This window comes from Eubalaena glacialis, chromosome 1 (genome assembly GCF_028564815.1).
Source record: "Eubalaena glacialis isolate mEubGla1 chromosome 1, mEubGla1.1.hap2.+ XY, whole genome shotgun sequence".
In the NCBI taxonomy this organism is placed as follows: Eukaryota; Metazoa; Chordata; class Mammalia; order Artiodactyla; family Balaenidae; genus Eubalaena; species Eubalaena glacialis.
The window spans coordinates 235,035,245-235,046,277 of NC_083716.1; positions in this window are offsets into that span (position 1 = coordinate 235,035,245).

The window sequence follows — 11,033 nt, forward strand, 5'->3', positions numbered from 1 at the left end:
TGGTTTTTCTCCTTCAATTTGTTAATATGATGTATCACGTTGATTGATTTGCGTATATTGAAGAATCCTTGCATTCCTGGAATAAACCCCACTTGATCATGGTGTATGATCCTTTTAATGTGCTGTTGGATTCTGTTTGCTAGTATTTTGTTGAGGATTTTTGCATCTATGTTCATCAGTGATATTGGCCTGTAGTTTTCTTTCTTTGTGACATCTTTGCCTGGTTTTGGTATCAGGGTGATGGTGGCCTCGTAGAATGAGTTGGGGAGTGTTCCTCCCTCTGCAATATTTTGGAAGAGTTTGAGAAGGATAGGTGTTAGCTCTTCTCTAAATGTTTGATAGAATTCGCCTGTGAAGCCATCTGGTCCTGGGCTTTTGTGTGTTGGAAGATTTTTAATCACAGTTTCAATTTCAGTGCTTGTGATTGGTCTGTTCATATTTTCTATTTCTTCCTGGTTCAGTCTCGGCAGGTTGTGCATTTCTAAGAATCTGTCCATTTCTTCCAGGTTGTCCATTTTATTAGCATAGAGTTGCTTGTAGTAATCTCTTATGATCGTTTGTATTTCTGCAGTGTCAGTGGTTACTTCTCCTTTTTCATTTCTAATTCTATTAATTTGAGTCTTCTCCTTTTTTCTCTTGATGAGTCTGGCTAATGGTTTATCAATTTTGTTTATCTTCTCAAAGAACCAGCTTTTAGTTTCATTGATTTTTGCTATTGTTTCCTTCATTTCTTTTTCATTTATTTCTGATCTGATCTTTATGATTTCTTTCCTTCTGCTAGCTTTGGGGTTTTTTTGTTCTTCTTTCTCTAATTGCTTTAGGTGCAAGGTTAGGTTGTTTATTCGAGATGTTTCCTGTTTCTTGATGTAGGCTTGTATTGCTATAAACTTCCCTCTTAGAACTGCTTTTGCTGCATCCCATAGGTTTTGGATCGTCGTGTCTCCATTGTCATTTGTTTCTAGGTATTTTTTGATTTCCCCTTTGATTTCTTCAGTGATCACTTCGTTATTAAGTAGTGTATTGTGTAGCCTCCATGTGTTTGTATTTTTTACAGATCTTTTCCTGTAATTGATATCTAGTCTCATAGCGTTGTGGTCGGAAAAGATACTTGATACGATTTCAATTTTTTACAATTTACCAAGGCTTGATTTGTGACCCAAGATATGATCTATCCTGGAGAATGTTCCATGAGCACTTGAGAAAAATGTGTATTCTGTTGTTTTTGGGTGGAATGTCCTATAAATATCAATTAAGTCCATCTTGTTTAATGTATCATTTAAAGCTTGTGTTTCCTTATTTATTTTCATTTTGGATGATCTGTCCATTGGTGAAAGTGGGGTGTTAAAGTCCCCTACTATGATTGTGTTACTGTCGATTTCCCCTTTTATGGCTGTTAGTATTTGCCTTATGTATTGAGGTGCTCCTATGTTGGGTGCATAAATATTTACAATTGTTATACCTTCCTCTTGGATCGATCCCTTGATCATTATATAGTGTCCGTCTTTGTCTCTTGTAATTGTCTTTATTTTAAAGTCTATTTTGTCTGATATGAGAATTGCTACTCCAGCTTTCTTTTGATTTCCATTTGCATGGAATATCTTTTTCCATCCCCTCACTTTCAGTCTGTATGTGTATCTAGGTCTGAAGTGGGTCTCTTGTAGACAGCATATATATGGGTCTTGTTTTTGTATCCATTCAGCCAGTCTGTGTCTTTTGGTGGGAGCATTTAATCCATTTACATTTAAGGTAATTATCGATATGTATGTTCCTATTCCCATTTTCTTAAATGTTTTGTGTTTGTTATTGTAGGTGTTTTCCTTCTCTTGTGTTTCTTGCCTAGAGAAGTTCCTTTAGCATTTGTTGTAAAGCTGGTTTGGTGGTGCTGAACTCTCTCAGCTTTTGCTTGTCTGTAAAGGTTTTAATTTCTCCATCAAATCTGAATGAGATCCTTGCTGGGTAGAGTAATCTTGGTTGTAGGTTTTTCTCCTTCATCACTTTAAGTATATCCTGCCACTCCCTTCTGGCTTGCAGCGTTTCTGCTGAAAGATCAGCTGTTAACCTTATGGGGATGCCCTTGTGTGTTATCTGTTGTTTTTCCCTTGCTGCTTTTAATATGTTTTCTTTATATTTAATTTTTGATAGTTTGATTAATATGTGTCTTGGTGTGTTTCTCCTTGGATTTATCCTGTATGGGACTCTCTGTGCTTCCAGGACTTGATTAACTATTTCCTTTCCCATATTAGGGAAGTTTTCAACTATAATCTCTTCAAATATTTTCTCAGTCCCTTTCTTTTTCTCTTCTTCTTCTGGGACCCCTATAATTCGAATGTTGGTGCGTTTAATGTTGTCCCAGAGGTCTCTGAGACTGTCCTCAGTTCTTTTCATTCTTTTTTCTTTATTCTGGTCTGCAGTAGTTATTTCCACCATTTTATCTTCCAGGTCACTTATCCGTTCTTCTGCCTCAGTTATTCTGCTATTGATCCCATCTAGAGTATTTTTAATTTCATTTATTGTGCTTGTCATCGTTTCTTGGTTCCTCTTTAGTTCTTCTACGTCCTTGTTAAATGTTTCTTGCATTTTGTCTATTCTATTTCCAAGACTTTGGATCATCCTTACTATCATTATTCTGAATTCTTTTTCAGGTAGACTACCTATTTCCTCTTCATTTGTTAGGTCTGGTGTGTTTTGACCCTGCTCCTTCATCTGCTGTGTGTTTTTCTGTCTTCTCATTTTGCTTATCTTACTGTGTTTGGGGTCTCCTTTTCACAGGCTGCAGGTTCGTAGTTCCCGTTGTTTTTGGTATCTGTCCCCAGTGGCTAAGGTTGGTTCAGTGGGTTGTGTAGGTTTCCTGGTGGAGGGAACTAGTGCCTGTGTTCTGGTGGATGAGGCTGGATGTTGTCTTTCTGGTGGGTTCGTCCACGTCTGGTGGTGTGTTTTGGGGTGTCTGTGGCCTTATTATGATTTTAGGCAGCCTCTCTGTTAATGGATGGGGCTGTGTTCCTCTCTTGCTAGTTGTTTGGCATAGGGTGTCCAGCACTGTAGCTTGCTGGTCGTTGAGTGAAGCTGGGTCTTGATGTTGAGATGGAGATCTGTGAGAGATTTTCGCCGTTTGGTATTACGTGGAGCTGGGAGGTCTCTTGTGGACCAGTGTCCTGAAGTTGGCTCTCCCACCTCAGAGGCACAGCCCTGATGCCTGGCTGGAGCACCAAGAGCCTTTCATCCACACGGCTCAGAATAAAAGGGAGAAAAAATAGAAAGAAAGAAAAAAAGAGGATAAAATAAAATAAAATAAAGCAATTATAATAAAAAATAAGAAAAAAAATTATTAAGAGTAAATTTATTAAGAAAAAAAAATTTTTTTTAATTTTTAAAAATAGATTTATTAATTTTTTATACTAAAAATAAGAAAAAAATTATTTAGAAAAAATTTATTAAGAAAAAAAATTTTTTAATTTTTTAAAATAAAAAATATGAAAAAACTTATTAAAAATTTTTTAAAAATAGAAAATAAGGAAAAAATTATTAAGAAAACATTTATTAGGGAAAAAAAAAATTTTTAAGCCAAAAAAACAAAAAAAACGGACGGACCTAACCCTAGGACTAACGGTGAGAGCAAAGCTATACAGACAAAATCTCACCCAGAAGCATACACATCTACACTCACAAAAAAAAGGAAAAGGGGAAAAGTTAATATATCCTGCTCCCAAAGTCCATCTCCTAAATTTGGGATGATTCGTTGTCTATTCAGGTATTCAACAGATGCAGGCACATCAAGTTGTTTGTGGAGCTTTAATCCGCTGCTTCTGAGCCTGCTGGGAGAGATTTCCCTTTCTCTTCTTTGTTCGTACAGCTCCCGGGGTTCAGCTTTGGATTTGGACCCGCCTCTGCATGTAGGTCCCCTGAGGGCGTCTGTTCCCCGCCCAGACAGAACGGGGTTAAAGGAGCAGCTGATTCGGGGGCTCTGGCTCAGTCAGGCCGGGGGGAGGGAGCGGTACGGAGGAGGCGGGGCGAGCCTGCGGCGGCAGAAGCCGGCGTGACGTTGCAGCAGCCTGAGGCGCGCCGTGCGCTCTCCCGGGGAAGTTGTCCCCGGATTACGGGAGCCTGGCCGTGGCGGGCTGCACAGGCTCCCGGGAGGGGCGGTGTGGAGAATGACCTGTGCTCGCCCACAGGCTGTTTGGTGGCGGCAGCAGCAGCCTTAGCGTCTCATGCCCGTCTCTGGGGTCCGCGCTGATCGCCGCGGCTCGCGCCCGTCTCTGGAGTTCGTTTAAGTGGCGCTCTGAATCCCCTCTCCTTGCACGCCGCGAAACAAAGAGGCAAGAAAAAGTCTCCTGCCTCTTCGGCAGCTGCAGACTTTTTCTCGTGCACCCTCCCGGCTAGTTGCGGTGCGCTAGACCCTTCAGGCTGTGTTCACGCAGCCAACCCCAGTCCTCTCCCTGGGATCCGACCGAAGCCCGCGCCTCAGCTCCCAGCCCCCGCCCGCCCCGGCGGGTGAGCAGACAAGCCTCTCGGGCTGGTGAGTGCTGCTCGGCGCCGAGCCTCTGTGCGGGAATCTCTCCGTTTTTCCCTCTGCGTCCCTGTTGCTGTGGGATCCGCGCTGATAGCCGCGGCTCGCGCCCGTCTCTGGAGCTCGTTTAGGCGGCGCTCTGAATCCCCTCTCCTTGCGCGCCGCGAAACAAAGAGGCAAGAAAAAGTCTCTTGCCTCTTTGGCAGCTGCAGTCTTTTTCCCGGACTCCCTCCCGGCCAGCACCGAAGCCCGAGCCTCAGCTCCCAGCCCCCGCCCGCCCCGGCGGCTGAGCAGACAAGCCTCTCGGGCTGGTGAGTGCTGGTCGGCACCGCTCCTCTGTGCGGGAATCTCCGCTTTGCCCTCCGCACCAATGTGGCTGCGCTCTCCTCCGTGGCTCCGAAGCTTCCCCCCTCTGCTACCCGCAGTCTCTGCCCACGAAGGGGCTTCCTAGTGTGTGGAAACCTTTCCTCCTTCACAGCTCCCTCCCACTGGTGCAGGTCCCGTCCCTATTCTTTTGTCTCTGTTATTTCTTTTTTCTTTTGCCCTACCCAAGTACGTGGGGATTTTCTTGCCTTTTGGGAGGTCTGACGTCTTCTGCCAGCGTTCAGTGGGTGTTCTGTAGGAGCAGTTCCACGTGTAGATGTATTTCTCATGTATCTGTGGGGAGGAAGGTGATCTCCGCGTCTTACTCTTCCGCCATCTTGCCGCATTATCCGCTCACTTTCAACTATCACAAAACACAGAGAGAAACAAGGCAACGTGACCCAGAGAAAGCAGAATCCTCAACCAGCTGAGTCAGACATGCAAAGACTTCAGCCACTGAATGATCTGACACAGTGGATAAAATTAGTAGTTTAATAAATTTAAGGAAATGAAAGAAAATTGAAGATATGAATTAGGTACAAGAGGCTAAAATATGAACAAGGATATTGAGAAAGCAAAACTGAACTTATGTAAGTAAAATTACAATAATTCAAATTAAAAATTCAATTAGACACAGCTAAAGAGAGAATTAGTGAGCTAAAAGATAGACAGGAAGAAATCTCCAGAGTAGAGACACTAAGAATTGGAAAAGAGAAGTTAAGAAGCATAGAAGATGTTGTGAAAAAAATTGAACATGAGGTAAGCACAGTTCTGTAAAGAAAAAAGAACAGACGTTTACAATATTTGAAGAGATAATAGCTGAATGAGTTCCAAACCAGGATGGATAAGAAATCCACACCTAACAAATCATAGTGCAATTTTCAGTTCACCAAAGACAATGAAATAAAAGCCAAGTGCTTTCAAAAGGATGACAAATTGGGGTGACCACAGATTTCCCAACAGCAATAATAATAAAAAATAGCTAGAAGGCAGTAGGATGATATCTTCAGTAAACTGGGAGAAAGTAATAGCAAATAAAATTTTATATCCTGTGGAAAGAAAAAAATAGCTTTCAAGAATGAGGACAATAAAGGTCATTTTCAGATAATGGAAAACTGAGAAAGTTTTCTACCATCAAAACTTCGCTAGAGGAAAATATAACAAATGTACTTCAGGCGGAAGGAAAGTAATTTCACTTGGTGTGAAATGAAAAAAAAATTATAAGCAAAGATGCTGACAAATATGTAGATGAATCTAAACAAAATTGACTGCATAAAAGAATAATAATTTCTTCAGGGATTAAAATTTTTTCAAAGATAGAACTCATATGCATAGTTTGTCATTTGGGAGGGGAATAATTGGAGTTAAACTGTTCTAATGCCCTTATAATGGTCAAGATTTTGAAAAAGTAGATATTCACATTAAGATTAATTTATAAAGTAAACACAAATAGAAGAGAAATAAAGTATATAACTAACAAACTCACAGAGAAATGAAATAAGGAAAACTACTCAATGATAAATGCAAAGCAAGAAAGGAGGGGGAAAACAGAAAAATCTAAATAAATAGAAAGCACAAATGAAGATGTTAAAAGTAAATCCAATTATATCAATTACTACAGTTTGAAAAGAGGGTTGGATACATCAGGTTTAAAGAAAATGGCATATTATATTTTTAGATCAGATTTTTTTCTTAAGCCAGCTACCTCTTTTTATGAGACACACTAAATTTTATGGCTACCAAAAGATTGAAAGTAAAATGTTAAAAAAAAAGATATACCAGGAAAATACTAAACAAAAAATAAACTAGAATATGTAATTGAAAACAGATAAACTAAGCCTTAAGGCAAAAGAAGTGTTACTGGAAATAAGGTTACTGTATAAAGCTACCAGTACAATTCACTAGGCAGATGTACCTATTAACAGAGCTTAAAAATACAGAAAAACACTGCCAGAACTACAAAAAGAAATGAAAATATCCACTATCATAGTGGGAGATTTTAACATACCTCTCCCAGTAATTAACTGAAAAACCACTCAAAATGGTTGACTCTGGGATTGTGGCCCGGAAAATATAAGTTGGAAATATCTTATTGTGCCAAAAAATATGGAAGTGCTTAAGGAATGATCGGTTCATGTCAAAAGAACAAAAGAGCCACTTTGAGGGGGCTCCCACTGGCCAAGTCTGGGACTTGAGCCAAGGAAAAACATGATAGTAATGGATTCAAAGTCTTTGAGTAAAATAGGAATCTATTATACCTATTAATTAGTAATTCATTCATTAGTAAAAGAGCAAGAGAAGCTCTCTCTTACAGCAGAATGCCAACTAACAAATCCAAAAGAAATCATAGAATTAGAAAATCACTGTTTGGTAACCAAGATAGTAGTAATTGATTCAGGCAAAAAGCATCAACAGATGCTAAATCTGGAGGGGAAAAGTCTGATGAGAAATAAAATATTTATAGTCTCAAAGTATCTCCCCACGGGATATTTATTAGTTACTTAACACAGTCATCATACATATTAATTAACTATACAGCAGAGAAACCTGACAAACATCATTTAATTAGGTGATAAGAAACGTTAACATCCCCAGTAATGGTACACACTGCCAATGTGTGCCTCCTGATTTGAGGCACTGAGAAGGACACAGCATCACTTCTGTGAGATTCCTGCCTAAAACCCATCACCCGAATCCAATCATGAGGTAACTCGAGACAAACATAAATTGAGAGAATTGCACAAATAAGAGCCTGGGCTTCAAGAATGTCAAGGTCAGGAAAAGATGAAACAGAATGGAGGAACTGAAGAGGCATGACCACCCAATGCAGTGTGTGATCCTGGATTGGCTCCTGACCCATGAAGGACATTGTTGGGGCCATTAGTCAGGGTCTGGAGGGTTTGGTGGTGTAAATGTACCAGTGTCGATTTTCTGATTTGGACAGCTGAGCCTGGTATGTAGGAGAGTGCCCTTGCACGGAGGAAGCATCCTAAGGTATTAAGGGATGCTCATCCCTCATGTCTGCAACTTATTCCCCTCATGGCCACTGCCAACTGGGAGGGACAGACGCTCTTGGCCATTCTAGAACTCCATCACCTTGACATTCTCTTCTATCTCCATTTTATTCTTACAATGAGCACCCTCCCAATGTCAATAAATATGCTCATTGGAGAGTTAAGAATTCAGTTTGACTTTCCAAACACCCAAGACTGATTTTGACATGTGCTAATATGGAAATAAGTGAGAAGAGAAAGTGAAAACCTTAGGAGCAACGGAAATAATCCTTCAGAACAAAAGCACCCAGTCCTCTCACTTTGCAAAATGCCTCTGCTATTCTTTCCTCAGCCATAGGTCTGAAACAAAATGAGTCTTCTTGCTTTAAAGGAAAGTAGACTTTGTCCAGTATGACCTCCAAAACATTGGGTATGCTGCATCAGAAGAGAATTTCTACCACTTCCTAGGCAGCGTGGCGTGATAGAGAAGAGGCCCGGAGTTCCCAGCCCAGGTCACCCGATTCTCAGCTGGGAGACTTGTGATCAGTGACCCTCTCTGTCCGAGGTCACTTCCTCATCTAGAAAGCAGGGTTAATTACATACAGTTGGCCTCAGAAGGTTAGCCGTGGGGCTCCAATACAGCAACACAGGTAGAGTGCCTGATAACTAGTAAGCACTCTGTAAATTATACCTCTTTTTATTCTCATTTAGTTATTTGGATACTTTTTTATTGAACATATATATATAATATACGTGTGTATTGACATATATATATATAACATATAATATATATACATATATATACACACATATATATTCTTTTTCTATTAGGATACATTTTATTTTCCCCAAATCATTTGGGGAAGAAAAGACATTTGAGGTGCTAATGTTTTCATTCAGCCTGTTGTACTGTTTTATAAACTATCACTAAGACAAAAATTTTAAAAAACAGTGTTCTGAATATAATGAATATCAATGTAACTTTGTAACGCTGCTCCTTACAGCGTTTAATAACTGGCCTTGTGTCATCTTGGGGTGTTTTTTCCTCTTTATTTTATGAATTATGTCCTCATCTGACATGGAATAAGTGCCAAGCAACACTGCGGCTCTCACCTTGGGCAGGACCCACCCAGAAACATTACACTAGTTACATTATGCATTGCTTGTATATATTGATACTTTGTCTCTGTAAATTGTATGGAAATCTGGGAAAAGACGCTGGGTTGAAAGGGAGACATCCTCCTCACCCAATACCTTTCTCATCTTTGAAATTTTATACCATATAAATCTCATACTGTTTTTAAAAATCAGCAAAATTAGTTTTTAAAGACAATATTTTCATTTAGAAACCCTAATCCTGACAACTTTGGGAAACTTTTGCCACCCCCTAATCTGAGTCATGAGTGTAGACATCATATGTTTATCCAAACTTGAGTAAACGTATAATTTTAAAAATTTTACACGACTGAGTCAGCAGGCAATGAAAGTGAAAAAGTGAAACAGAAGCACCAAACGTTAACGTGCATCTCAAAAAGAAGATGTTGACGTATCCTCCTGAGACAATGAGCACGTAGAAAAACGTGTAAGGAATGACAGGCAAATGTAGACGCTTTCGTAAAAGCCCGGGGTCTCACGGGGGCCCATTTAGATATTGGCTCAGAGTTTACCATGTGCTTGATGTAAAAATCTGAAGTAAATCCACTAATACTAGCTTTTAACATTGGAAGAGTTTGTGGTTGGGGAAGGATGACAGTACAATAATACTGTCTGTGGCTATAATTAAGATCTTCTCTAATTAGCTAACCATCTTGCTGGGGCTTGTAACAATTAGAGATGCAGGATAGCACAGGAATTTATCATGGGTGTGTACACGTGTGTGCACATGAAGTTCAGAATCAGCAAACTAACCAGTTGAAAGTTTTCCAAAGAACACCGGCCCCATCATCCTGACTACAAAATGAAAATCCAGAAAGGGAGAAAGAAGGGAGATACTGAATGGGAAAGGCAGAGCTGCTCAAAGAAAAGGAACTTCTGTTGCTTTGAGGTGTGAAGAGATGATTCAGGCAGCCAGTCTCATTCAGAAAGCCCGACTGAGAAGCAAATCTCCCGTGCACATCAGAACTGGAGGGGAAACCCATAACTGCTGCTTAAGAGTGATGGGCCAAGAAGACCACAGCCCATGGGAGAGAAGACCACAACCTTGCCGGGGAGGCAAGACCCAGCCTCCCCTGACGCCTTTACTTGTTTTTTTTTTAAACTATGCAAGATGTTCATTTATTATGTCCATGATTCCACAAACATTTATTAAGCATCTACTGTGTGCTCTGCTATGTGTTCTAGAGCCTGGGGATACAACCATGAACAAAATGAAACCAATCTCTGCTCTCCTGGAGCTTCATTCAAAAATGTGTGTGTGTGTAGACCCTAACTTTGCTCACTCCTTTCTCGGTCCCTGCTCCCAGTGGCCCTGAGGGTCCCTCAGATGCCTTTACTTGCATTCAGGGCTTGAGAGGGAGTCCCAGACAACCTGTCCCTCCTCAGCTACACCCATCCTAATCCACACCATCTTCATCCCTTACTCAAAACCTGTCCCCCTGCTTCTTCCCTGGCCCCTAAGGTACTCTCACCACAGCATCCAGAGGGATCCTTTAAAAACCTAAATCCCTCCCCTGCTCCTCACCCTGCACGGCTCCCCACTTTCCTTAGAGAAAAATTAAGTCTTTAAGTCTTTTCAACAGCCCCACAAGCCCTTGGCAATCTTACCCGCTTCTTCCTGGCCTCACCTCCTCTGTCTCCCCAGCACTCACTTCACTCCATCCCCACTGGCCTCCCTGCTGTCTCTCGGACAAGCGGGGCATGTGCAGCCACAGGGCCTTTGCACTGGTTGTTCCCTCTTCCTGGAATGCACTTCCCCAAGATAGCCACATGGCTCAGGCCCTCACCTTCTTCATGTCTCTTCTCAGATGCTCCCTTTCAATCAGGCCAACCTGCCTACCCAACACAAAATTGCAGCCCACACCCCTACCCTTGCTCTCCTAATCCTCTTAGCTCCGATCTACTTTTTCTCTCTTCTATAATCCTTATTGCCTTCAAATATTCTATATACTTTCTGTATTGAATGGGTTGTCTCTCTGCCCTTGCTAAAATATAAGCTCCCCAAGAGCAGAGAAATT